Genomic DNA, 26,007 nt, shown 5'->3' with positions numbered 1-26,007 from the left:
ATAAATTAAAAAAAAAGAAGGGAAGTCCAAGAAACTGTCACAACTAAGAGGAGCCTGAGACATGACAAGTAAAGGCAATGTGGTATACTGGATAGATCCTGGAACCGAAAAGAGAATATTATGCAAAAACTAAGGAACTCTGAATAAATTAGTGATTTCAATGAATAATAATGTGTCAGTATTGGTTCGCCAACTATAACAAATGTACCATATGCATATAAGATGCTAATAATAGGAAACTGTTGAGGGAGAGGTGGTGTTATATATAGGATCTCTCTGTACTATCTGTTCAATTTTTCTGTAAGTCTAAAACTATTCTAACAAATAAAGTTTGTTAAAAAAATCCTTTAAAAATATTTTAATTATTTACTTATCTTTAGAAAGAGAGCACAAGAGGATGAGTAGGGAGGGGAGGAGCAGAGGGCAAGGCAGGGGGGAATCTCAAGCAGACTCTGCACTGAGCATGGAACCAGGCACAGGGCTCATCTCACAACTCTAAGATTGTGATCTGAGCCAAAACCAAGAGTCAGACGCTTAACTGACTGAGTCACCCTGACTCCCCATAAAGAAAACTTTTAAAGCAGTTGTTTTATATCTTAACAGTTAGAAATTAAAATACAGAAACATTTAAATAGCATCAAAAACATGAAATATGTAGAAATATATAGTGTCAGAAATACTGAAAACTATAAAGCATTACTGAGGGAAATTTAACAAGTCTTAGGTAAATGGAGATGTATTTTGTTAATGGACATAAGTCCAAATGTTGTTAGCATGCTAATTCTCAGATTGATCTGGAGATTCAATAGAATACAATTTAAAACCTCAGTTTTTTATTTTCTGTGGTTCTTTTTGTTTGTTTGTTTGAACTTGAGAAGTTAATGCTAATACATATATGGAAATGCAAATTACTTGGAAAAGTTAAACCAGTTTTAAGAATGAAGAATAACGTTGGAGGACTGATTTTAAGACACCCTCTAAAATAATAGCATTGGGGTAAGAACAGATTAAAAAAATTAATGAGGGGCGCCTGGGTGGCTCAGTGGGTTAAGCCGCTGCCTTCGGCTCAGGTCATGATCTCAGGGTCCTGGGATCGAGTTCCGCATCGGGCTCTCTGCTCAGCAGGGAGCCTGCTTCCCTCTCTCTCTCTCTGCCTGCCTCTCCGTCTACTTGTGATCTCTCTCTGTCAAATAAATAAATAAAATCTTAAAAAAAATTAATGAAATGGAATAGGGAGTCCAGAATTGAACCCACACATGTATATGATCAATGGGTGGATTTTTAACAAAGACATCAATGTAATTAGATCAGAAAGAGGATACTCCTTAAAAACAAAACAAAACAAAAAAGACATTCCTTCCAACAAATGGTGCTGAAACACTTGGATAGTCAGATAACAAAAGTATGATTTTTGACTCACACCTCACACCATATACAAAAGCTCATTCAAAATGAATCATAAACCTAAATGTTAGGTATGAAACTATAAAATTTCTAGAAAAAAATAAGAAAACATATGTATGATTTGAGTTTAGATAAAGATTTAAGATACAAGAGACAAACTACAAAAAAATTAATCAACTGGATTTCATCAAAAATAAACTTTTCTTTCTAAAAGACACCACTATAGATTAGAAACAAGCCACAGACCATGAAATAATATTAGCAAAACATGTATTTGACAAGGGAAATTTTCTCATATCCAGAATATGCAAAGGCCTGTTAAAATAAGAACAATAAGACAAACAACCTGCCTTTTTAAAATAGGAAAATATTTTAACAGACATTTCACCAAGATGATATACAAATTGCAAATAAGTGCATAAAAATACATTCATTAGTCATTAGGGAATTTCAGATGCAATGAGATCCCAGTACACAGCTTCAAGAATAGCTAACATTAAACAGATTGGCAATACTGAATGTTCGCAGGGATGTGGAGAAACAAATCCTCACACACTGCTGATAAGAATGTAAAGCTGTATGGCCATTTTTTAAACAACGGGGCAGTTTCTCATAAAGTTAGACATACACTTACCAAATGACCCAGCAATTCTACTCTTTGGTGTTTACTCAAGTGAAATGAAAACATATATTCACACAAAGACCTGCATATAAATAACCATAGGAGCTATATTCACAATAGCTCCAAACAGCCTACATATCCATGGACAGGTGAATGAACAAATTATTGTATATATAAAAAATGAATACTAATCAGCAATTACAGAAAATGGACTTACAAAATATCTCAAAATCATGTTGAATGAAAAGAATATCAGATGCAAGTATTTGTATTATAGGCTTCCATTTAATGAGATGCTAGAAAATATAAATCTAATCTGCACTGGTAGCAGATGAGTGGGTGCCTGGGGCCAGGTTTGGGGCTTGAGATTGCATGGGATGGGGCACAGGGGAACTTTTCTGATGATGTTTAAGTATTCTATGTAGTGATTGTGATGGTGGTTATATGGATGAGTCATTTGTCAAAACTCATCAAACGACCATTTAAAAACAGTGCATTTTATTGTACACAAACTATACCTTTTAAAGTTAGTTTTTTTAAAAAAATAATATGGAAAAGCCCTTTCTATGTGTTTACTTCGCATTTAAAGTAAAAATGGAGGGAGGGGAAAATAAGGAAGGGCTAAGAGATGCACTGATACTCCCCACCCAACACGCCTCCACAACTAAGTAGGACATTTTTTAAGAATCAGAAAAACTGTGTTTAATTGGTTACATTCGTCCCATATGGTTCACAGGAAAATTTTTCCATTAAAATGAGAGATTTTTTAAATGTAAACCAGGCCCAGGAAAGAAACAAATTATTAATTAGTATAATACGGCCAAGGTTTTTATTTTGGAAGAAATAACATGTAAACTTCAGTATTCTTGAGACTAAGTGATCTTGAGAAGAAAATCATTTTTTTTTTTTTGCAGAAGCAAAATATATTTGTCTTGGACTATTAAAAAGCAGAATGAATGACAGCCATTGCTGATGGAGAATTGGAACCAGACTTGAGGTATCTATTTCCCCTCTGCATCCTCCATTACTGACAGCCTAGAGCACATTCCTCTTTCCTCCAGATCCCACTGAAGCTTGGGTAGCTGACCACACTCTGATATCCAAATTCAGCTTGAGTGGGCAAAAGGAAGGAGGTGATTGGATTTAAAACTTTTAGAATGAGCCAAAAATGACCACATGCCAATAAATTATGTGACCATACCCAGCAGGAAGGAGCCCTACCCACAGAGGGAGACACTGCAAAATTTCATGGTGAACAGGGTGTGGATCCAGGGAGGGGTGAACAACTGGGGCTGCTAATGAAATAAATTTATTGCAATCAACCCTCATGGGGGCAGTTATTCATATCCCTCCCATGTGCAAAATCTACTCAGACCCATCCCAGGACACACAAGTTTTTTTTCAGGTGCGGCCTTGGGCTCAAAGTCCTGACATGTCATGTCAGTTCCCTGAGCAAAAACTTGTAGTCACGGGGCGCCTGGGTGGCTCAGTGGGTTAAAGCCTCTGCCTTCAGCTCAGGTCATGATCCCAGGGTCCTGGGATGGAGCCCCGCATCGGGCTCTCTGCGCAGCAGGGAGCCTGCTTCCCCTTCTCTCTCTCTCTGCCTGCCTCTCTGCCTGCTTGTGATCTCTGTCTGTCAAATAAATAAATAAAATCTTTAAAAAAAAAAAAAAACCTTTTAGTCACTGCCCAATGCATTTAGCATGGTAGACAACACCCATCACAATCTGGCTGCCCCCTCCTTTCCAATACCAATCTGTACATGCGTTCAGCCTCCTCACCAGACAGCCAGTATCCAGCCTTCCCTTATTACTCACCATCACCTAACACATCATGCTCTTTTGGTGGTCAGGCCTCACACTGCCTCTTCCTGCTTCCTTTACTCCCTTAGGCAAACAGCAGTTCATTTCTATTACTGTATTGTAAGCCCTGCAAGGGGAAGAAATAAAACTGGCTCATATTTGTACCCTTAGTGCCTGAACAGGGTAAATACTCAGTAGATGTCTGTTGAATGAACTAAAGCATTCAGTCATAAAAATTGGAGGCCTTTGTTTGTGGAGAATTTAACTGAGTCACATTTCATGGCTTCCCCGCCCTGGGTCAGCCAGAAATCTGGAAATGGAAATGGAAGTCTTACGTAGATGTTGCTTAGTAAGTGATGGCATTCAATTGCTAATTTATGCACCTAGGCATAGGCATTGCTTTTATTGGAATATCATATCTGTATGCATATTGTTTCTAACTGTCTGTTTATCCAAGAGGACTGAGAATCAATTTATTAGAAGCCCTGATCTTTTTGGTCTGTGCTTCAGTGTACAAGTTTGGGAAAAAAAATAGGGGAGGCTTAAAACACAGTTATAACATGACAGAGGGAGAAAGGGAACAAAAGAATGTGTAGGGGATGATTAAGTGCTTCTGAATTTACAGAGTGAAATATGGACAGTTTAAATGTCTTTGCTATTTGCTTCTTTTCACACTGTGAGCAGTTTCAAACACCCCATGCTGCTCCAAGATTAATTGAGTTCTGCATGCTTTTGGCTTGCTCCGGGTACCAAGGAGAAAGGATCACCACAGAACTGCTATTTGCCATAGCTAGGAGATTATCTCATTAATGTATGATTAATAGCCATTTGTGAAGTGATTAATTAGTCATTTTGACAATAAACAGAGCCTATGTATATGGCTTTGCTGGACTCCAGGTTTCACATGTAGAAGAAAAAGAGAGAATGACTTGCTTCTCCTTGTTTCCTTCCTGCACCAAGACTGGAAAAATCCAAAGGCTTTTGCATATTCTGGTCTTGTCTGATTTCATCTGGTTTGCCTTTAAGAACAACAGCCCTGAAATGGAAGCTCTCCAGCATGATTGATGGCTTCTCTTTCTATCTGCAAGTTGGAAATACAGAAAAGGTTTTTTCCTCCGTAGATCTTACTGCTTATTGGTACAAGAGTTATTTCCACTTTGCGGCAGAATTGATTTGCAACATTGGTGTATGAGTTTGTATATTTTTCTCACTGGTCCGTCACAAAGCATAAGTCAGCAAGTCTTCTGCAGTATGATGGATGATGTAGCCAGGAGCCTCCTAGTAATGTTTCCATTAAAAGGATGAGCATATTGTCATTAACTTTTTGGGCCTGGAATCATCCAAATTCTGTACCCTGATATTTCACAAACTATATCACTTAGTAGCATTCTTTTTCCTCACATCCAATATTACCCATTGGATGTCAGGTAGATTTCTGCATCTCTGATGGCACACTCTATAAAATAAAGACCTTAGGAAAACACCAAAAGATCAATGGCAATAGGTCTAAGTTTGCATCCTGCTTCCTTCCAAAGAAAACCATTTATTTAATTCAAAAGAGGAAAAGAACAGAGAGTGGGATAGAACACCTGCTTATCTAAACATTAGAAAGAATCATTCGTTTCATGATATACTGAAGCATCTTAAGAACTTAATTAACCAACACAAAAAGAAGAGCAGAAAAATCAAACCTAAAACCCGATTTCTAGTATATTGTTAAAAACATTTGGTAGCATGAAAATGCTCATCTCTTCTTCTCCTCTCTTTCCTCTCCTTTATCTCTATATAATTTGGTGTAGGATGTATGTTTGTGTGTAGGAGGGGAGGTGCACTTCCAGAAGGCTTACCTGGAACAAATCTGAGTAAAACGCGATAAAAAAAAAAACCACAATGCAGTAAAATAGGTATAAAAAATAAGAACATAAGGGCTCCTGGGTGGCTCAGTGGATTAAGCCTCTGCCTTCAGCTCAGGTCATGATCTCAGGGTCCTGGGATCGAGCCCCACATCGGCCTCTCTGCTCAGCAGGGAGCCTGCTTCCTCCTCTCTCTCTGCCTGCTGCTCTGCCTACTTGTGATTTTTGTCTGTCAATAAATAAATAAAAATCTTAAAAAGAAATAAGAACGTAAAAAAAAAAGAATGTGATGTGTCTGGGAGAGGCATCCCAGTGCTTAAAAAGGAAAACTATCTTCGTATTGTGACAAAATTAGGCTGCAATCTTGATTTCACCAGTTTCTAGTTGCATAGCATGAACAAGCAATTATCTCTTAATCCTCGGTTTTATTTGTAAAGTAGACACACTAGTAGTATCTACCTCACAGGTTGTTATGAATATTGTGAGATTAAAATCAAATGTCTATAAAATGCATAAACAATGCCTGGCACATAAGTAAGGCTTCCCAGCTAGACAATAGATAGCGTTCCATGTGTATGCATGTGGGTGTGTATGCAACACTTTTAGTACAGTATTTTGCATCATTCAGAGATGCAACATGCCTACATAGCTTCTTGTACAACCATGGGGACAGAGTTATAAGCAAGTGTCTAAGGGCTCTGAGGGCATATCAGGTCTAAACCAACAACAGATGGAGAAAAGTTCTACTGGTCAAAACATCCTATCACATAAACCTAACTTTAATGAGCACTTTTCTGGAAAATATTTCAGACTAAAAATGTATCTTTAAATAACTGACAGGTTATTTTTTCCATGTTAACAGTTAACACACAAAAAAGCACACTTAGCATCACCAGTTATTCTAAATAGACGTCGCCATATTATCATTTTCCAAAATGTAGGACTCTGGTGGGTTAGTAAGAGGCCCTCACAGTAGAGAGCTCAAAGACTATCATGAATACCTTTCCTCATCATTCCAAGACATATTTTCTTTTCACATCTTAACATCTCTGATTGAAATCAGAAATGTCTTACAGGCAATAGTGGATCTTAGTCTAATTGGCAGCATGTTTTATTTCTTAATGGAACATAAAATATTCGTGTGACTTATAATTGATGAAGTCTTAGATTTGATGAAATATATTAAGTGGCTTGCATGAACAAGAGTTGATACTGCCACAGAATTCTCAGAGGTTCCATTAGGTGGCCTGTGGAGGGCAATATCTGAGGCTGCCACCACGGGACAACAGAGCCTATGTCTGGCCACTGCAAATCACTTGCCATTTTTCAGTCAATATTTTTTTAATCATTTTTTAAAATTTATTTTCAGCATAACAGTATTCATTGTTTTTGTACCACACCCAGTGCTCCGTGCAATCCATGCCCTCTCTAATACCCACCACCTGGTTCCCCCAACCTCCCACCCCCCGCCGCTTCAAACCCTTCAGATTGTTTTTCAGAGTCCATAGTCTCTCATGGTTCACCTCCCCTTCCAATTTCCCCCAACTCCCTTCAGTCAATATTTTAAGGGAAAGATCTGTTAAAAATTTTGGTGGCAGAATATGCTTCAATTTAATAACAATTTCATTGGGAAGAGTGTTAGAGTAGAAACTTTTTCCAACATCTAATACTAATCTCTTTTGTTATAATTATTATTATGCTCACTTAGCTAACATACAGTACCTCATTTGTTTTTGATGTAGTGCTCAACAATTACTTAGTTGTGTATAGCATCCAGTGCTCATAACAACAGATACCCTCTTTACTACCCACCACCCAGTTAACCCGTCCCCCCATGGCCCTCCCTTCTGTAACCCTCAGATTGGTTCCTGGAGTCCAGAGTCTCTCATAGTTTGTCTCCCTCTCTGATTTCTTCCCATTCAGTTTTCCCTCCCTTCCCCTGTGGTCCTCCACGCTATTCTTTATGTTCTACATATGAGTGAAACCATATGATAATTGTCTTTCTCCGCTTGGCTTATTTCACTATAAATCCCCAAGGAATATTTATTATATAGCATATATATATATATATATATATATATATATATATAATATATTATATAGTATATAGTATCACTCCATCTCCTGAGATAAGCATGATAACTTTAGTAAGAATTAATAGACCATTTCATTGTCACTTGACAGCTTCCATTACCAAGTTCACCATAAAACTAGATTATATACCTCCAAGAAAACTCAATCGATATCATATCCGAGTCATGCTGTTATTTTATGTAACTCCAAATCAACAATAAATATCTTTTGATTTTTTGATTTGCTCTAAGTGTTTGAAATTAAGTGAAATATTGCTGACAAAACTACTTGAGGACATCTTCCATTTTATACTTAAGATTCTTTAAGCCTTTGAATTTGGTCCCACAGGAATTTTTCCTTAACTTAAGGAATTCCTAGCTATATTCTTACTTCTGTTCAACTAACAAATGACATAATGACAGGATCATATACATTATTTATAAATGGATAGGAAAATGAGCTTTATCTTTGTCATGAGTGATTCCTGCCTTCTTATAAGTAGGAATTTTGTAGCAGTAAAGATTTTCTAACAATGAGACAAGTTACTGAAAAATGTTTTCAATTATCCTTTCTTTCAAATAGAATTTACTTTTCATCCCTATTACTTAGGATTTGCCTACCTATAGGTAGAGAATAAAGCAAGTTTTAAATCTCTAACTAAATCATTACTATGCTTCAATTCAATAATAGACATTTACTTATCAAAATCTCTAATAAGTGGAACTCTCAGAAAACAAAGAATAAAATGTGACTTCCCCGCATTTTGTAATTTAAATAAAAACTATGCAGACCAAGTAGATTCCAAATTAATAATAGGTTTTACTCCTTAAAATGTTTGGAGATGAAATATAAAGAGGGATTCTCCTGTTAAACTAAAAAGTAACAATAAAACAAAGTAAGCCAATTCCAGGCTCATATTTAAAAGGCTGTCCTTAATAATAATAAAAAAAAAACAGGATGAATGGAATTAAATTGTACTCAGTTAATAGCAGGAGATTGCCATTAAGAAACCAAGATCAAATTCAGGAAAATGGGAATTCCAGATTCATATGTGATTTGGATAGTTAGCCACAGTAAACTTAAATTATGTAATTATTCTATGGATCATCCTAATCTTAGTCATCTTCACTTATTCAGGTATTCACTGAGAATATTTAAAATCACTGGAGTGGGATTTCCAGTGTTTGTTACACTTTTTCTCATTAGCAGGAGTATTTGCAGGGTCTGGCGTGTGTATGTTCAGTTATATTAGCCATGTGACAATAACAAAACTCTATTCCCTACCCAAAACCCACTGGATTTCCCATCCAATCACTCAGAGTCACTGACAAATGATGAATCTAGTTCATGTATGATTTTTTTATGTCTATTTTATCTTAGTACTCTTCTCTTGGCTCAACGGCATTCTCTTATGTGCAGTTTTATCCAAATACGTTTACTTAATTTTAGCCTACTTAGGTTCACACCCCTCCTTGGAATTATGATGAGATATAGGGGCACTGTTCTTTCAGAAATGCTTATAAGTTCACACAGACTAAACCTCCACACAATCTCTATGCCTATATGACATTTAACATAGTGGAATAGCCAGTTGAAATGAGGGGGGTAGGTCTGAGGCACATAGACAACATATGTCATCTGATTTTGCCAATGTGGCACCACTGTTAGTCCTTTTGCTTTCAGAGAAGATTGGAATTCAGATCTTTATGGGAAATCTCCATATTCTCTAATGTTGATAACTAATTAATTTTTCTAAACAGGATAGGCCAAATAAACACATTTTAAAGCTCAGTGTAACTAGTGAGACTTCAGGTATGCAATGCCTGGCCAGGGACTCCAGCTTATGACCACTTACCTCAGCAGAATTATCACAATCATTTCCAGAAGAGCCTTTCCCACCTGCCTTGAGGAAAGGGAGGAACGAACAGTGCTAACTTGCAGGTGACATTGACGGATTTCTCTATTCAGATGAAATCTCCCATTATTTCAAATACACAGTACGGTATTTTTTATATGTTATCTTCCCATAGCCAGGGCACACACACAATATATATTTATTTAGAACCTATCATTTCAAGGATCTGTTAGGGCACTGGAGATATAAGGACAATAAACACAGCCTTTCCCTCACAGGCAACCACAGTCTAGTAAAACTAGAGACATATAAGGAATTTATTTTATGATGTGAGTTTTAAAGGAGTTTGCTCTTATTTATTACTAGAAAGGTAGATTAATAAGTTAAAGGCACAGAGAAGCTACAAAAGTTTAAGAAGTCACACAACTTCTTAAGACCAAAGTTCCCAATGGTTTTTTTTTTTCAGTGTAAGTGGTGTTTTAATAGATATTATATCAAAGTACAACAGAAACATGAAAAAGATAGAGGACAACTCCACATGGGGATTCATGATAGATTCCACAGAAGAGTAAATCCCTGGGAAGATTTTTTTTGTGACTCAACACCCAAAATATGAATGCTCCAATTAAAAAATGGGCAGAAAACATGAATAGACATTTTTCCAAAGACATGCACATGGCTACATGAAAAGACACATGAAAAGATGCTCAACATCACTCATCACCAGGGAAATACAAATCAAAACTACAATGAGCTATCACCTCACATCTGTCAGAATGGCTAAAATAGACAACATAAGAAAGAACAGGGGTTGGCAAGGATGAGGAGAAAGGAGAAACCTCTAGTACTGTTGGTGGGAATGCAAACTGGTGTGGCCACTCTGGAAAACAGTTTCCTAAAAAAGTTAAAAATAGAACTACCCTATGACCCAGAAATTGCACTATTAGGTATTTAACCAAAGAATACAAAAATACTAATTCAAGGGGGTACATATACCTTGATGTTTATAGCAGCATTATTTACCATTTTGAAATTATGGAAATAGCCCAAATATCCATTGACTGATGGATGGACAAATAAAGAAGATGTGGTGTGTGTGTGTGTGTGTGTGTGTGTGTGTGTGTGTGTGTATTACTCAGCAATAAAAAGAATGGAATCTTGCCATTTGCAGTGATGTGGATGGAATCACCAAGCAGAGAAGAGGAAATATGTTGCAGACTGAAGGAGGAAAATGTGTGATGGCAAAGAGAAAGGAAACAGCATAGGGCAAGATAGTGCTTTGGAAAGCAGCAAGGAGCTCTATATGTTTGGAATAAAGGTGCAGGAGTGATGGTGCATGATTGCAGCTACAGAGATGGGTGAGGGCCTTGAATGTTTTGCATACTGTCTTAATGAGTTTAGCTTTTCCTCTTCAAGATGGTTAGGAGTAGGATACTGAAATGACAACTTCAAGAAAATAAATATGACTCCATATGTCCCATTTCTTCCTGACAGTCCATGGAGTCTCATCATAGGCCACCTCTCCCACCTCCCCTTAGGGTGGCCCATCACTATACACACCGATGTGTACAAGCAGCCTGGTCCTACACCCTAAGAGGTTTTATTTTTTTGAGGCTGCTTTCAAGCTGGTGGAATCAAAACAGCAGCAAACTGCATTTTCAGATTAAACAGAATTAAGGAAGGAAAAAACAAGAAAAGAAAGGTAAAAACAGGTGTATTTGCTGTCAGTGAGAGAAGAAAGGATTAAGTTAAGCTAGTCCACATGGAGAGGCATTTGAAATGAAACTCAAGAACTGGCCTCATATAGAGACTCAAGAACCTGAACTCCTTTGCTCTGTCTGATTACTTCTGCAATAACTTGCTAGTTTTATTTAGGAATCTCTCTAGCTGGGAATGGAGTCTCTTATATCCGTCAAGTGCCGGCACTATATAAATGAAATAGCATTGTAAAACAACAGACAGATATCTGCACCTATGCATATTAATGACGTGCTAACATCTTGCTGTGGTTCAGAATTCATAACAAGCTTTCTCTCTGCCAAGTGCACAGTGGCACAGTATAGGTAACGTGTGTGCAATCACACCTTTAAAGTAAATGCAGTCTATTAATCAAATATGACCCAGGGTAGCAGGGAAGAGAAATTTTGAAAATGTGATTTTTATTTTATTGCTTGCCCCTCCTTGCAAGTTTTGGCTCCCTGCCGGCCACTGATGGAGAGCTATTCCGTATGACAAGGGGCCAGAAGCTGATTGTAGGAGAACCTGCTGTGTTTCTTCAGTTCCGTTTAAAAAAAAAAAAAAAAAGAATACAGTATTTTGAAAGTCAACTGAGCTCAGACTTTCTTCCATGCACTTAGCTGCATAGTAACAGAGCCCAAACCTTGTCAGGAGAGGCTGTGTTATAGGGTAAAGGGGAAAGGAGATCACTTTAGGAGCCAAGATTGTTCCTCTAGTTCCATTCATATTTGAAAACCTAAGGATTGCCCCCCTCCCCAGCAGGTCAGGTTTTTCTGCTGCCTTTCCAGAAACATGGGCCTTCTCCATGATATTTTTACCTCTATGCCTGGGAAATGGCCACTTCAGAAACTCCAAAGCTTTCTGACTATTGTCTGCAAAATTATACTTCTAGGCTAGAGTTCAAAAAAACCTTATTCTACTAGAAAGGGTAGCTCTAGCCTCTCCAAAATTTTGCTTGAAATTTGTATTTTTAAGGAAGACTGCACAGGCCTAAAAGGAAAATGCACAATGACATAAACTTAATCTTTCCAGTGCTTGCTTTAAGTTTCATTCTAAAAAATGGAATTATAGTAAAAAATATCATAGTTAAATATTAATTATATATAATATAACCACATTATCTTTACATATATAATTACATATTACATAACTGTATTGGATACTAGAGCATACTTCTCAGGAACTGATAGCATAGCAGACAAAAAATGGTAAGGATGTATAAAAATTGAACAAGATTAACAAACCTGAACTAACTGTATAAGAGCCCTGCATCCAACAAATACAATTTACACATCCCTTACCAAACTTACATAGAATTGTGTTTATGGAGTTCAACCATGTGGTTCAACATGAAGTAGACTTCAGTATATTTTAAAGACTTTTAAACATTCAGAATATACACTTTTAATACAACAAAATCGGGGCAGACGTCATTAACAAAAGAGTAACATAAAAACCCAAATGTTTTTGATGTAGTGTTCCAAGATTCATTGTTTACATATAACACCTCAAAAACTAATCTAATGGTGTATTGTATGGTGACTAACATAACACAATAAAAAATATATATGTATATATAATATATATAATATGTACATATTTATATATATAATATCTACATATACATATAATATGTATATAATATATATATTATATGTAATATCTATAATATGTGTATACATATATATATATTAAAAAAGCCCCAAATATTTAGAAATCAAACCAGATACATACAAGTAACTGATGGATCAAAGAAGAAATTAAAATGGAAATTAGAAAATATTTTTAACCAATAAAAAATATATATTAAAACTTGTGGGCATAGCCACAATAACATATAGAGGACATCTTATACCATAGCCTTATTTATACTTATTAGAAAAGGCAAAATTGAATGATCTAAATATGAGTCTGAAAAAATTAAATGCAGCAAATTATGCATGAAGGAAATAGAAGGAAGGAAATAATAAAGATAACAGCAGAATTTAACTAAATAAAAACATATTTGCAATAGAGAAAATCAACAAGCCAAAAATTAGCCTTTTGGAAAATAAACGTATGAAAGATAAAAAAAAATTGATGAATCTCAAGAAGACTGATGAAGGAAAAATCATATTTCATATGATATATGAAATAAGAGGCATCATTATATACCTTACAGAAAGTAAAGCAAATTAAAAGGATATTAAAAACATATGTATGCCAACATTTAATAATTTCAATGAAATGGATAAAATCTTGAAAAATACACCTTACCAGAGTCGACACAAAAACAAATATACAATCTAAATACACACACACACATACACAGATATATATAATTTTAAGCCTTTTCATAAATAAATCTTTAAGCTCAGATGGCTAGCAGAGAAGTCTTCTTACCATTTAGGTAAGAAATAGCACCTATCTTAACAAACTTTTCCAAAGAATAAAAAAAGAAGAAATACTTTATAATTCATTTTATGAAGCCATCATAAATCTAACATTAAAAGATATCAAGGATTTTTTTAAGTTTTTATTTAAATTCCAGTTAACATACACTGTAATATTAGTTTTAGTTGTACAATTTAGTGACTCAACACTTCCATACATCACCCAGTGCTCATCATGACAAGTGTACTCCTTAATCCCCATCACCTATTTCACCCATGCCTTCATCTACCTTCCCTCTGGTAACTATCAGTTTGTTCTCCATTGTGAAGAGTCTATTTTTTGGTTTGCCTCTTTCTCTCTATTTTCCCCTCTGTTTGTTTTGTTTCTTAAATTCCACAAATGAGTGAAATCATATAGCATTTGTTTCTCTCTGACTAACCTATTTTGCTTAGAATAATATCCTCTTAGAATAATATCCTCTAGGAACTCTAGGTCCTAGAGGATATTATTGCAAATGGCTATTGCAAATGGCAAATTGCAAATGGCATCGTTGCAAATGGCAAGATTCCATTCTTGTTTATGGTTGAGTAATATTTCACTGTATGCATTTACCACATCTTCTTTATCCAATTATCAGTCAATGGATATTTGGGCTATTTCCATAATTTGGCAATGGTAGATAATGCTGCTATAAACATCAAGGTATATGGACACTTTTGAATTAATATTTTTGTATTCTTTGGATGAATACCTAATAGTGCAATTGCTGGTTCATAGGGTAGTTCTATATTTAACTTTTTGAGGAAACTCCATAGTGTTTTTCAGAGTGGCTGCACCAGTTTGCATTCCCACCAACAGTGCAAGAGAGTTCCCCTTTCTCCACATCCTTGCCAACACCTGTTGTTTCTTGCATCATTGATTTTAGCCATTCTGACAGATGTGAGGTGATATCTCATTGTAGTTTTGATTTGTATTTCCATGATGATGAATGATGTTGAGCATCTTTTCATGTGTCTTTTTATGTGGCCATCTGTAAGTCTTTGGAAAAATATCTACTCATGTCTTTTGCCCATTTTTATTTGTATTATTCACTTTTCTGGTATTGAGTTTTATAAGGATACTACAAGTAAACTACAAGGCAAATATTTCTCATAATCCATAGATCCTAAACAAATATGAATTAGCAAATCGATCTAGGTGACTTTTTTTACTATGTTATGTTAGTCACCATATAGTACATCATTAGTTTTTGATGTAGTGTTCCACGATTCATTGTTAATAACACGCAGTGCTCCATGCAATCCATGCTCTCCTTAATACCCATCAAGTGACTTTTTTTTAAGTTAATATGTTAAGTTTCTTCTAGGAACAAAAGTTGATTTGTGAAAATTCATCAACATACTTCATCTAGTGTACAAAATAAAGGAGAAAACTCATATGATCATCAATAGATTTTTTAAAATGTGATGTCACATTTATTTAAACTACCATAAGTAATGCCTAGGATCTTGCAACTACTCAAAATTATATTAGTTTGTTTCTTTTCCTCTCTGTCTCCATGGTTATCTCCCTTTCATTTTATTCACAGATCACTAATAGATCAAACTCTATGGGAGATCAGCTATAATTGTTCTGATTTGATCCTCAGACTCCACATTTGCTTATTGACAATGAAATGAATTGTAGCGCTCTTACCCTGTCATCCAAACTGCTCCAAGATATGGCTTAACTTAACTAAACTTTTCTGCTTCTCTTCTCAAGACTCACTTAATACTTGACTTTTGGTTAGTTGAAAAGAACATCAGAACCAATGATGAATTCCCTGTAGAGAATTTGATGGGGACATCATCCTTTATATTTTCCATTGTTCCACATACAAATATTCACATAACTAAGTTCTCTTAAGGAACTGGCACATTTTCTCCAAATATGAAATGAGACCTATGTAACTAACCAGTTTTCTTTTTCATTTTGGTCACCAAGAATTTGATGGTCATGTTAAAATCTAGTTACTGTATAATTTTAGAACTTCCCATCTGTGTCCATTTCCCTTCTCCTCAATCTCCTTGTGTAGATATTGAACTTATTTATTATAACTTGTATTTTTTATCTCCCATCCATCTGGTTATGTTCCTTTTTATAATTTATTTTTAACAATATCTTTCCTATAAATGGTCTATATCTTAATAGAATGAAGTGAAACATGCATGAAAAGATCAGGTTCCAGTCTGGATGAACATACTTTGAACCTTAAAATCTCTGTGCCTTTTTAAAAAATTTTTTCTTAACCTAAATTATTCCCACCTTACCATCACTACCCCGTCACCTAAAATATTTTACTCTCTGTACTCCAGTATTCAAAATTGTGTCTGTTCTTCAGTGCTCATCTTGAATGTGTGTTTTCTCATAAATTTTTTCTCACCCCCCACCGAAAGAATGTGACTTGCATAAAATTCACTTTCAAATAACAGAAAACCTGACTCAAATCTGTTGAAGTTCCTACTGTGTGTTCTTCCATGGCTTAGCCTTTTCCTCAGTCTGATGCTAAGTTGACTGCAACAGTACCAGGCATTATATCTGGTCATGGCAACATGCAAAGGGAGAAGAGGGATCCACTCTCCCTCTAGCTAGAGGCTAAGGAAATGCTTCCCAGAAACCCCTACCCCCAACAATCACTATTGGCCAGAGTTGGGTGCATAACCCTTCCTGAACAATGCAAAAGAGAAAATAGGATTCCCATGGTTGACTTAAACTAATTAGCTTAAGTTCTCTGAAGCTAGACAAGAAGTCAGTTTCCCTGGAACCCACGATTATGTGGAGAATCGTGGGTACCAATTAAAAAAAATCATAGATCTCTTAGGAAGGAAAATAGAGGGGAATGAATACTGGGGAAACCACTGGTGTATTCTGTAATTGTGATCTCTCCTTCCCCAAATTCCTAGGGCATTTTCTTTACACATTTCATAACTCATGTTTTCTGTGTTGTAGTTATCTGTCTACCTAACTCATTTCTCTTTTCTACCAGCATTAACTTTTTTGAGGACAGAGACTTATCTGAGTACCCCACTCAGCAAATGAAAAGGAATTGGCCATATTACACACTCAATAAATAAATGTTAATTAAATTCTTTGTTTTCCTTCTGAACAGCATGAGTATGAAAATCATGCCTCCTTTGTGTCCATAAGAGGTACTTTTGTGTAGCTTTACGTTTTGATTCAAAGTGCCTGCCTCCTATTAATTACCACCCAGTGGCCTACACTTTTAAAGATGCTGCTATAACCTTTGGTGGCATAAATCCTCTGTTTTTATTTTTCTAGAGTGAAATGAATCTCTCATTCATCAACATATGCTCACTCACCTGGTTCCTTTCCTGACCCATTGGTAGAATGGCTGGCAGGGGCTAGGTGAAAACTGAGGCTTAAAGACAAATCTTTTCTCTGTGCAAAGCTGACTAGCTCACACCTGGAACAAGCTTGTGGCTCAGGCTTCATTTGCACCACATTCTAATCTTGCAGAGGGCTCCCAGTCAGACCTCTAAGAGCAACAAGAACAGCAGACACTGGTTCAGCCAGGAGGAGCCAGGGAACATCTGGTAGACCATAAGGTGACTGCATAATATTCAGTATTTGAAGAAAGGAATCCTCCCAACCTTGGCAGGCCCCAGAGATAAAACATTTGAAGAAAGATGTCTCCTCACTCAAAGCTGCTCTCATTCCCCCCAATAGCAAAACTCAAATAATACTAGTGTTTCTTTTCCTCCCACAGCATGAATACAATCTGAGTATAAGCAGGCTGTTGTTTCCAGGATTTGGTGAAATATTTTATTTATTTCAATTAGAAATCATCCTAATCAGCTCTTTTGAAAGGTATACCCTGGAATGCACAAACACCACTCTACACCCTATCATGGAATAAAAGATACATTGTCATGTGGAAGACAGGTGAAACAAATAAAAAAATTCCTAGCTAAATTCCTGAGAAGCAAAACTGGTGAAATTTCCAGTAACTGCTCTGACTAAAAATAACACTGATTCCACGTTTAAGATATTGAAACATGTCTCAGCATTAATATCTGACCAGTTGGTAGAGGGAGAGTAATCATTATGCAGTCCTTGAAAGTGTTTGGGGACTCAAAAAAAAAAAAAAAAAAAAAAAGAGGCAGAAAAATCATATGGAATGCCCACCCAAAAAAGATCATTTCTGGGAATGCCAGTCTAGGGTCAGGATCACAAAATTTGTTTATGAGTTGGGAGTTTAAATCTACACCATCACCTTCAGGGCCTCTCTGAAGTTGAACATATCTGCTTTCTTTGATTCAACACAATACAGGAAGCCAGAGCACTGGCATGGACAGGGGAAGTTGTTTCAAGATGGTGCTGTTGAGTGGAATCTAGGGCACATCATCAGTCTGTTTTCTGACTCTGATTTTTTTTATTTATAAGTATTCTGGTTTCACTGTTGGGCAAGTAAGTTCGTAGAAAAGACCTAAAGCAAAACATTTTTCAAAAAGACAGAGATGCTGGAAAGGAAAACCTGTATCCTTACAGGTAACAAATTTAAGAGCTTCTTTGAAAAACCAGTGTTCCCTCTGGTAGATGTGAATCTAGGGAATGAGGTACCAGTACTCTAATGATCAGTGGGTGAATGAGAAAATGAATATGGTTTAGACTCTTACTGGCACTGTGACATCAGACAAGTCACTTAGCCTTTCTGAGCCTCAGTTTCCTCATTCATAATTTGGGGAGGGCCATTATTTCTTCTTTGCAAAGTGAAGAGGATCAGGTGTGATAACCTACAGACTACGTTTAGTGCAATGCTTGATATTGTGTAACAATCCAAGAAATGCCCATCACTGTGATTATTCCAATGGCTGGACTTCCACTTTCCATGATACAAGGTGTCTGTGACTGGAAAAGGAGAGAAGAGATAGAACATAACAACTTTAAACCAACTGACCACAAAAATATGTATTGGCGACTGAATCATTCTCAATAAAAGTCTTTCCATACCAAGTAGACATTATTAACTGGGTCATGGCAAAAAAAGATGCTTCTAGCCATGAGGAAACCCAGATCACTACTGTAGACAGCAAGTAGCCAGTCCACTCCCCTACAGAGACTAAACTGAAAGCTGTATCAACTGGCTAGAAATCAGAACTAGTTCTTGATGAAACAGCAAGTGACAGACTGAAGGGGGAAAATCTTCACAATCAGACATTAGGTAAATGTCACAGTGCTTGATCGTGGGGAGGAAAGCACTCAGATGATGGCAAAACCCATCTAGGGACCTGGATTGAGGAGGATTAAAAGAATATTTGATTTTTAATTTGCCCAAAGCCAGCTTTTGGGGGAGAATCCTAGTTCTCTGTCTCTCCTCTCATGCTCCCCTCTCTGTGTAATATCTCTGCTTTTTCCACTCCCATACATCATAGAGCAGACATACACATACACACTCCAAAACACCTAATACTTGTATACTGCTTACCGTGTGTTAGGCACAATCCTAAATGTTTTATGACCATTAATTCATTTAATTATCAGACTGTCCTTTTGAGATAGATACCATTTATAGCCCCATTTTCACATAATAAAACTGAGACACAGAGAAATTAATTAACTTGCCTAAGATAACAGGGTTTTAAGACACAAAATAAGTATTGGATGGTAGACAGTCCAGCTCCAGGGTTCTTCTTCTTCTTTTTTTTTTTCTTTTCCAATTTGGATACCTTTTATACATTTTATACCTTTTCTTTCTTTCTTTTTTCTTTCTTTCTCTTTCTTTCTTCTTTTTTGAGTGTGACAATGAGCCAGTTTATTATTTTTTTCTATAGCAATTTTTATTTATTTACATCCATACATTCTTCCAAAGATGATTTTATTTTATTTTTTCATTATGATAGGTGTACTCTTTAGTCCCCATCACCTATGGCACCCATCCCCCCCTCCAACCTCTCCTCTAGTAATCATCAGTTTGTTAAGAGTCTGCTTCTTGATTTCTCTCTCTCTCTCTTTTTTTTTTCCCTTGCTCACTTGTTTTGTTTCTTAAATTCCACCTATCAGTGTGGTATTTGCCTTTCTCTGGCTGACTTATTTTGCTTAGCATTATACTCTCTAGCTCTATCCAGGTTATTGTAAATGCAAGAAGATTTCATTCTTTCTATGGCTGAATAATATTCCACTATATATGTATATCACATCTTTATTCATTCATCTACCAATAGACACTTAGGCTGCTTCCATCATTTGGCTAATATAAATAATGTTGCAATAACATAAGTGTACATGTATCCTTTTGAATTAATGTTTTTGTATTTTGGGGGTAAATACCCAGTAGTGTGATTACTGGATCTTAGAGTAGTTCTATTTTAACTTTCTGAAGAGCCTCCATACTATTTTCCAAAATAGCTGCATCAGTTTGGATTCCCACCAATAGTGCGAGAGGATGCCTTTTCCTCCACATCCTTGCCAACACTTGTTGTTTCTTGTGTGTGTGTGTGTGTGTGTGTGTGTGTTTATTTTAACCATTCTGACAGGTGTGAGGTTATATTTCATTTTAGTTTTGACTTGCAATTGCCTGATGATGAATGCTGTTGAACATCTTTTCATGTGTCTGTTGGCCATCTTTATGCCTTCTTTGGAAAAATGTCTGTTCATGTCTTCTGTCCATTTTTAATTGGCTGATTTGGAGAGGGTTTTTTTTGGTGTGGAGTTGCATAAGTTCTTTATATATATTGGACATTAACCCTTTAGCAGATATGCCATTTGTAAATACCTTCTCCTATTCAGTAAGTTGTTTTTTAGTTTCTTCATTGTTTTCTTCATGATGTAGAAACTTTTTATTTTGATGAAGTCACAATAGTTTATTTTTACTTTTTTCTTTTGCCTCAAAAGAAATATCCAGAAAAATGTTGCTACAGCCAATGTCAGAGAAATTATTGCCTGTGCTCTCTTCAAGGATTTTTATGGTCTCAGGTCCCACATGTAGGTCTTTCATCCACTTTCAGTTTATTTTTGTGTATGGTGTGAGAAGGTTGTATGGTTTCATTCCTTTGCATGTTGGTGTTCAGTTTTTCCAACACCATTTGTTGAATATACTGTCTTTCTCCCACTGTATATTCATGTCTCCTTTGTTGAAGATTAATTGACCATATAATTGTGGGTTTATTTCTGGGTTTTCTATTAGATTCCATTAGTCTATGTGTATATATTTGTGCCAGTACCATACTGTCATGATTACTACTGCTTTGTAATATAACTTGAAATCTGGAATTGTAATACCTCCAGTTTTGTTTTTCCAGAGTCTGTGTTCTTAATACAGTCATTCTGTTACATAAAATATGAAGTAAGTGTTGCAAATATTCATAACTCATTCAACAAGTATTCATAAGGCCTGCAAAGATAACATAAAAAAAATAAAGCCTTTGACCTAAAAGATCTTAAAGTCTAGTAAATATGATAACCACATACATAAATAACTATTATAGCAACATAATAAGTGCTAAGTAATACTGACAGGGGGTTTCAGGAAAGAAGAAATTACTCCTGTCTTAAGTGAGAGAAGTTTTCATGGAAAAGAAGGGATTTAAGTTGAGGCCTGAAGAATGCATAAAATTCAAATATTGAGAATTGTCATGAAAAGTCCTTGTAGGAGAGTCATCCAAGGCAGATATTAAAATCATCTGAGAATGTTTCTTAGAATACTCATGCTTGAATTAATATTGATTAAAGATACTGATAACAGAGAACTCACTACATATTCACTTGAATGGCTAAAGTTAAAAAGTCCCAAATCCCTAAATGTTGGTGAGCATGTGAAACAGCTGGACCTCTCACACATTGCTGGTAGGGATATAAACGTACAGCCACTTGGACAAGTAATATGGCAGTATCTACAAAAGTAAACACATACTTACATGACCCAGCAATCCAATCCCATCCTGAAAAAATGAAAATACATATCCATACAAAGACTTGTATGCAAATATCCATGGAAAAATTGTTCATAATAACCAAATAACTGGAAACAGCTCAACCTTCCATCAACTGATGAAAAGAGAATCAAATTGTGGCTTATCCCATACTATGGAATTCTACTCAGCAATAAAAAGGTACAATATGGTTGAGTCACAAAAACATAAATATGTGCTCACTAGAAAAAGTCAAACCTAAATGACTATATGCTTTATGATTCTATTTATATGAAGTTCTAGAAAAGGCAAAACTATGGTGATAGAAAGCAAATCAGTGATTGCTTGCGGTCAAGTGGAGGAGGAGGGGATTAACCATAAATGGGCACAAGGAAACTTAAGGAGATGGAAGTGTTCTAAACTTTGATTGTGCTGGTAGTTACACAACTGCATACAGTTAGCACAATTTCAGACTATATAATAAATGGATGAATTTTCTTGTACATTAATTATATTTCAGTTAGCTGATACCATAACATAGACCAGTTAAATCAAAACCTCTGAGAGCTGGGCATTGTATTTTTTAAACCTACCCAGGAACTTATACGCAGCCAGGGTGAAGAAGGAAAAAGATGCCCCAAGTGTATCTATAAAAATAAATAAATATTATTTTATAATTTTTTAATTTTTAAAGATTAAAAATAGGCATCTTCAGGGAACAGTATGATGAGAGCATAGAGTCTACAAATATGAATAGTGCAAACTGGTCTACAAATATAACTTGGGAAAGATCATTGAAGGCTGTACATTTTCATAGTGAGTGAATTTCAGACTATCCATCAGAAAAGCAATTTTTTTCCCCTGAAAGCCTATAGAGAAAATACTTTCAATCCTTAGAAGTGAAAATATTACTAATATTCATGACTTTGCAAATGATATGGTTATTGATATTGATAATAAATTGGACTATCCTGTCTATGAGAAGAATTATAATCAAGAAGAGATGTGATAGTTATATCACTATGTTATCTTGAAAAAGTTTTATTTTTAACCTTAATAAACTTCTATTTGCTAGTCTGCAAAATCAGGTGTTAAGCTACAAGATTTCTCAGACTTCATCCCTCTCCACTTCTTCACATGCAAAAGAAGTAAACCTAGGAGACAATGCCATATTGAAAATAATGGAGCAGGGTCTCAAGGGACCTTGATTTGGAAATCAGTCAAGACATTTGACTAATATTCTTCCCTCCTATTTTCTTCAGGGGCCACACAATGCCTGCCCTTCTGTCACTTTGTTTCTCCTTATTCTACAGACTTATTTTTCTGCTAACTTCTCTTTTATGTGCTCCAAAATGGCAACTTCAGCTCCCAACTCCACAGGATGTTTCAACTTAGTTTCTGAAAGAGACAGACTTGTCTCTCTGCTTTCAAAGTAAAGAATGCCCCTCCTCCTTTGTGTCTTGGGTCAATTCTTGAAAAATTCAGCTCTGGTGGATTTTCTGCTTCTGGGGGTAGAGGTAGGGTTGAGGAGCACGGAGAGTGTAATATATAGACGACTGCTCCTTCCTGTGCAAAGCGGACAATGAAACTACCTTGTACAGTAGCAGTCTAGTTCTTTGGTTTCTTACCTTGTAGTATTAATTGTGGACTCTGCTATCCTTGGGGGTTCTCTACTTTTATCATTTGAATATAACTCCTGGAGATTTGTGTGTGTGTACACATGTGGGTATGCTTCAGGCAACATTATATACTGTTTATTGCAGTTTCTCCTAAAAAAAAAATAATCAAATTAATGAACATTTTAGGAGTATTCAATTTTCCCAAATATTAGAGTTGTATATCCACAAAATAAGGTATTATTTTTACATTTGCCAAAAAAGGAAATTTTCTGCATGTGATTTATGCAACAAAATCCCAAGAAAGCACTAATTACATAATCTAAACATAGTAAATAATGCTACAGGTGACATCTGATAATTTAGTACTTAAAATAGCCATAGCCTAGAATACTAAGAAATAGAGGCAGACTTTTCGAGGCAACAGTATGCCAAGAGGGGGATTTCTTTTAAACTAAAAACCAAGGCATCATTGCTAGGATAAACACAAATCAACAAAGGAAACTTTCTCATTGCTGCAATACAGATATTTTAGAACACCTCAGTAGGATTTTTTGCAAGTCATGCATTGGATTAGAATTTTAATTAAGGGGGCGCCTGGTTGGCTCAGCAGGTTAAGCCTCTGCCTTCAGCTCAGGTCATGATCTCAGGGTCCTAGGATCAAGCCCCACATCGGGCTCTCTGTTTGGTGGGGAGCCTGCTTCTCCCTCTCTTTCTGCCTGCCTCTCTGCCTGCTTGTGATCCCTCTCTCTCTGTCAAAAAAATAAATAAAATCCTTAAAAAAAAGAATTTTAATTAAGGAAGGTCTTATAAATACATAGATTGATATAGTAGCAAATGGGAACAAAAAGTCTGGCACTGTGAAAAAGTGCCTGAGACCATTAACTTCATTCTGAGCAAAGAGTGCCTAAGGTGCCTAAGACCATTAACTTTATTCTGAGCAAAGAGACTTTTTCCAAAATTACTTATGACACATGGATGTGAATATGGAACTAGGACTAATAAAGAAAAGGATCCAGATTAAGACAAAGAAAAGACACAGATCTCTCATGATTTTTATTCTACAGTGAATAAGAATTTGTAGTTTCAAAAATCAGAACCACATCTTAGTTCTACTACTATGTGTGCTATATATACTACTATATATAGACACATAGGTATATGTGTGCACTCTTCCTTAGCACCAAGAAGAGAATTGAATGTGCAACCTATCATGTACAACTGTTGGCCTACGTCCACTTCTCGGTCTGTCTTATCTCCTTCTTTGTTTTTATTTTAATATTTTTTAAAACATTTTATTTTTTATTTGACAGAGAGAGAGAGGGAGAGAGAGAGCACGAGCAGGCGGTGGGGCAGAGGGAGAAGCAGGCTCCCCGCTGAGCAGGGAGCCCGATGTGGTACTGGATCTCAGGACACTGGACCATGACCTGAGCTGAAGCACTCAGGTGCCCCATGTCTCCTCTTTCTGTTTGTTTCAGAAGTAACTCAAAAATGTTCCCTGGTATTTCCATGCTAAAGAAATTTTCCAGGACAATATTTAAGCTTTTCTTGAGGCTACACATGACCCTCATGTCAAATCTTTTGAGCCATTAACCCTTCTTTAGCCTGTGATGTAGAATGGCTGGTATAAAATATAAAGTTGCTCATTAGAAGCCTGCAAGAAAAAAAAGCCCCCAGTAGACGAAAGTAAAACCTGGCATCTGCAGCTTCTGTGCTTTCCACAGCATCAGGAGCTGCTTCCTTAGGCCCTGGCAGAACAGGAAGTCTGAAAGTGTAGCTCTTCATCCACAGTATGGCTAGGAAGAGGCCAGAGATGAACAGAATGACATAGGGTGAAAAATGAGTGGCTTATCAGCTGAGGTTACTATTCAACTCCAGAGTTCATGGCAACATAATCATCCTCTGTCACTCTAAAAGAGAAACTCAGTATTGCTTTAATTACTTTGCTATTGTTTTTAATCTTAATTTTTTTTTTTAACAGAGAGACAGAGAGAGAGAGAGAGAGAGAGAGCACAAGCAGGGGGAGTGGCAGGCAGGGGAAGAAGCAGGCTTCCCACTGAACAAGAAACCTGATGTGGGGCTTGATTCCAGGACCCTGGGATCATGACCTGAACTGAAGGCAGACGCTTAACTGACTGAGCCACCCAGGCATCCCTAATTACTTTGTTATTGTTATTCATTGTATTCCCAATTCAACATTATATCCAACAAATGAATAAATAGACCATTCACTTATTATATGCATGAATTTATATTCTCTAAGATGGCACCTATACTTTGATCTTATAAAGAGATCATGAGGGGACACCTGGGTGGCTCAGTGGGTTAAAGCCTCTGCCTTTGTCTCTAGTTATGATCCCAGGGTCCTGGGATTGAGCCCCACATCGGGCTCTCTGCTCAGCAGGAAGCCAGCTTCCTCTACTCTCTCTCTCTGCCAGCCTCTCTGCCTACTTGTGATCTCTGTCAAGTAAATAAATAAATTCTTTAAAAAAAAAAGAGATCATGGGAAGTGACAGCGTTTTCATCCCCAGAACACAGGGGTAAGCCATTACTCTTAATATCAGCTTTGACTATTCCAGTGAAGACAAGAGATACAAATTCTAAATACTATTCCCAAAAATCTTCAGCCAGTGGAATATTGATTCATTAAAGAAAGAATTACTAATTTGATAGCAAGATGATATTTCTTCTTCTATAGGAAGGATCTTTCAGGAATTTCCAAAGCCTGGCCCCTAGAATTTTGCAACAGGCACCACTTTATCTTA

The 26,007-nt window shown here is 36.3% G+C and overlaps 1 long non-coding RNA gene across 1 annotated transcript in view; it reads left to right on the top strand.

The window, feature by feature from the left end:
* LOC125094250 (uncharacterized) overlaps positions 1–26,007 on the top strand; it is a 36,155-nt gene that overhangs the window by 4,970 nt on the left and 5,178 nt on the right. The window contains exon 2 of the long non-coding RNA XR_007125429.1: positions 2,941–3,023. This is a non-coding gene — a long non-coding RNA (uncharacterized LOC125094250). The remainder of the gene's footprint in view (positions 1–2,940; positions 3,024–26,007) is intronic.

Source organism: Lutra lutra, chromosome 2 (assembly GCF_902655055.1).
Source record: "Lutra lutra chromosome 2, mLutLut1.2, whole genome shotgun sequence".
Taxonomy (NCBI): Eukaryota; Metazoa; Chordata; class Mammalia; order Carnivora; family Mustelidae; genus Lutra; species Lutra lutra.
Note: the sequence above shows the minus strand (reverse complement) of the source record. Positions and strands in the feature narration are given on the sequence as shown.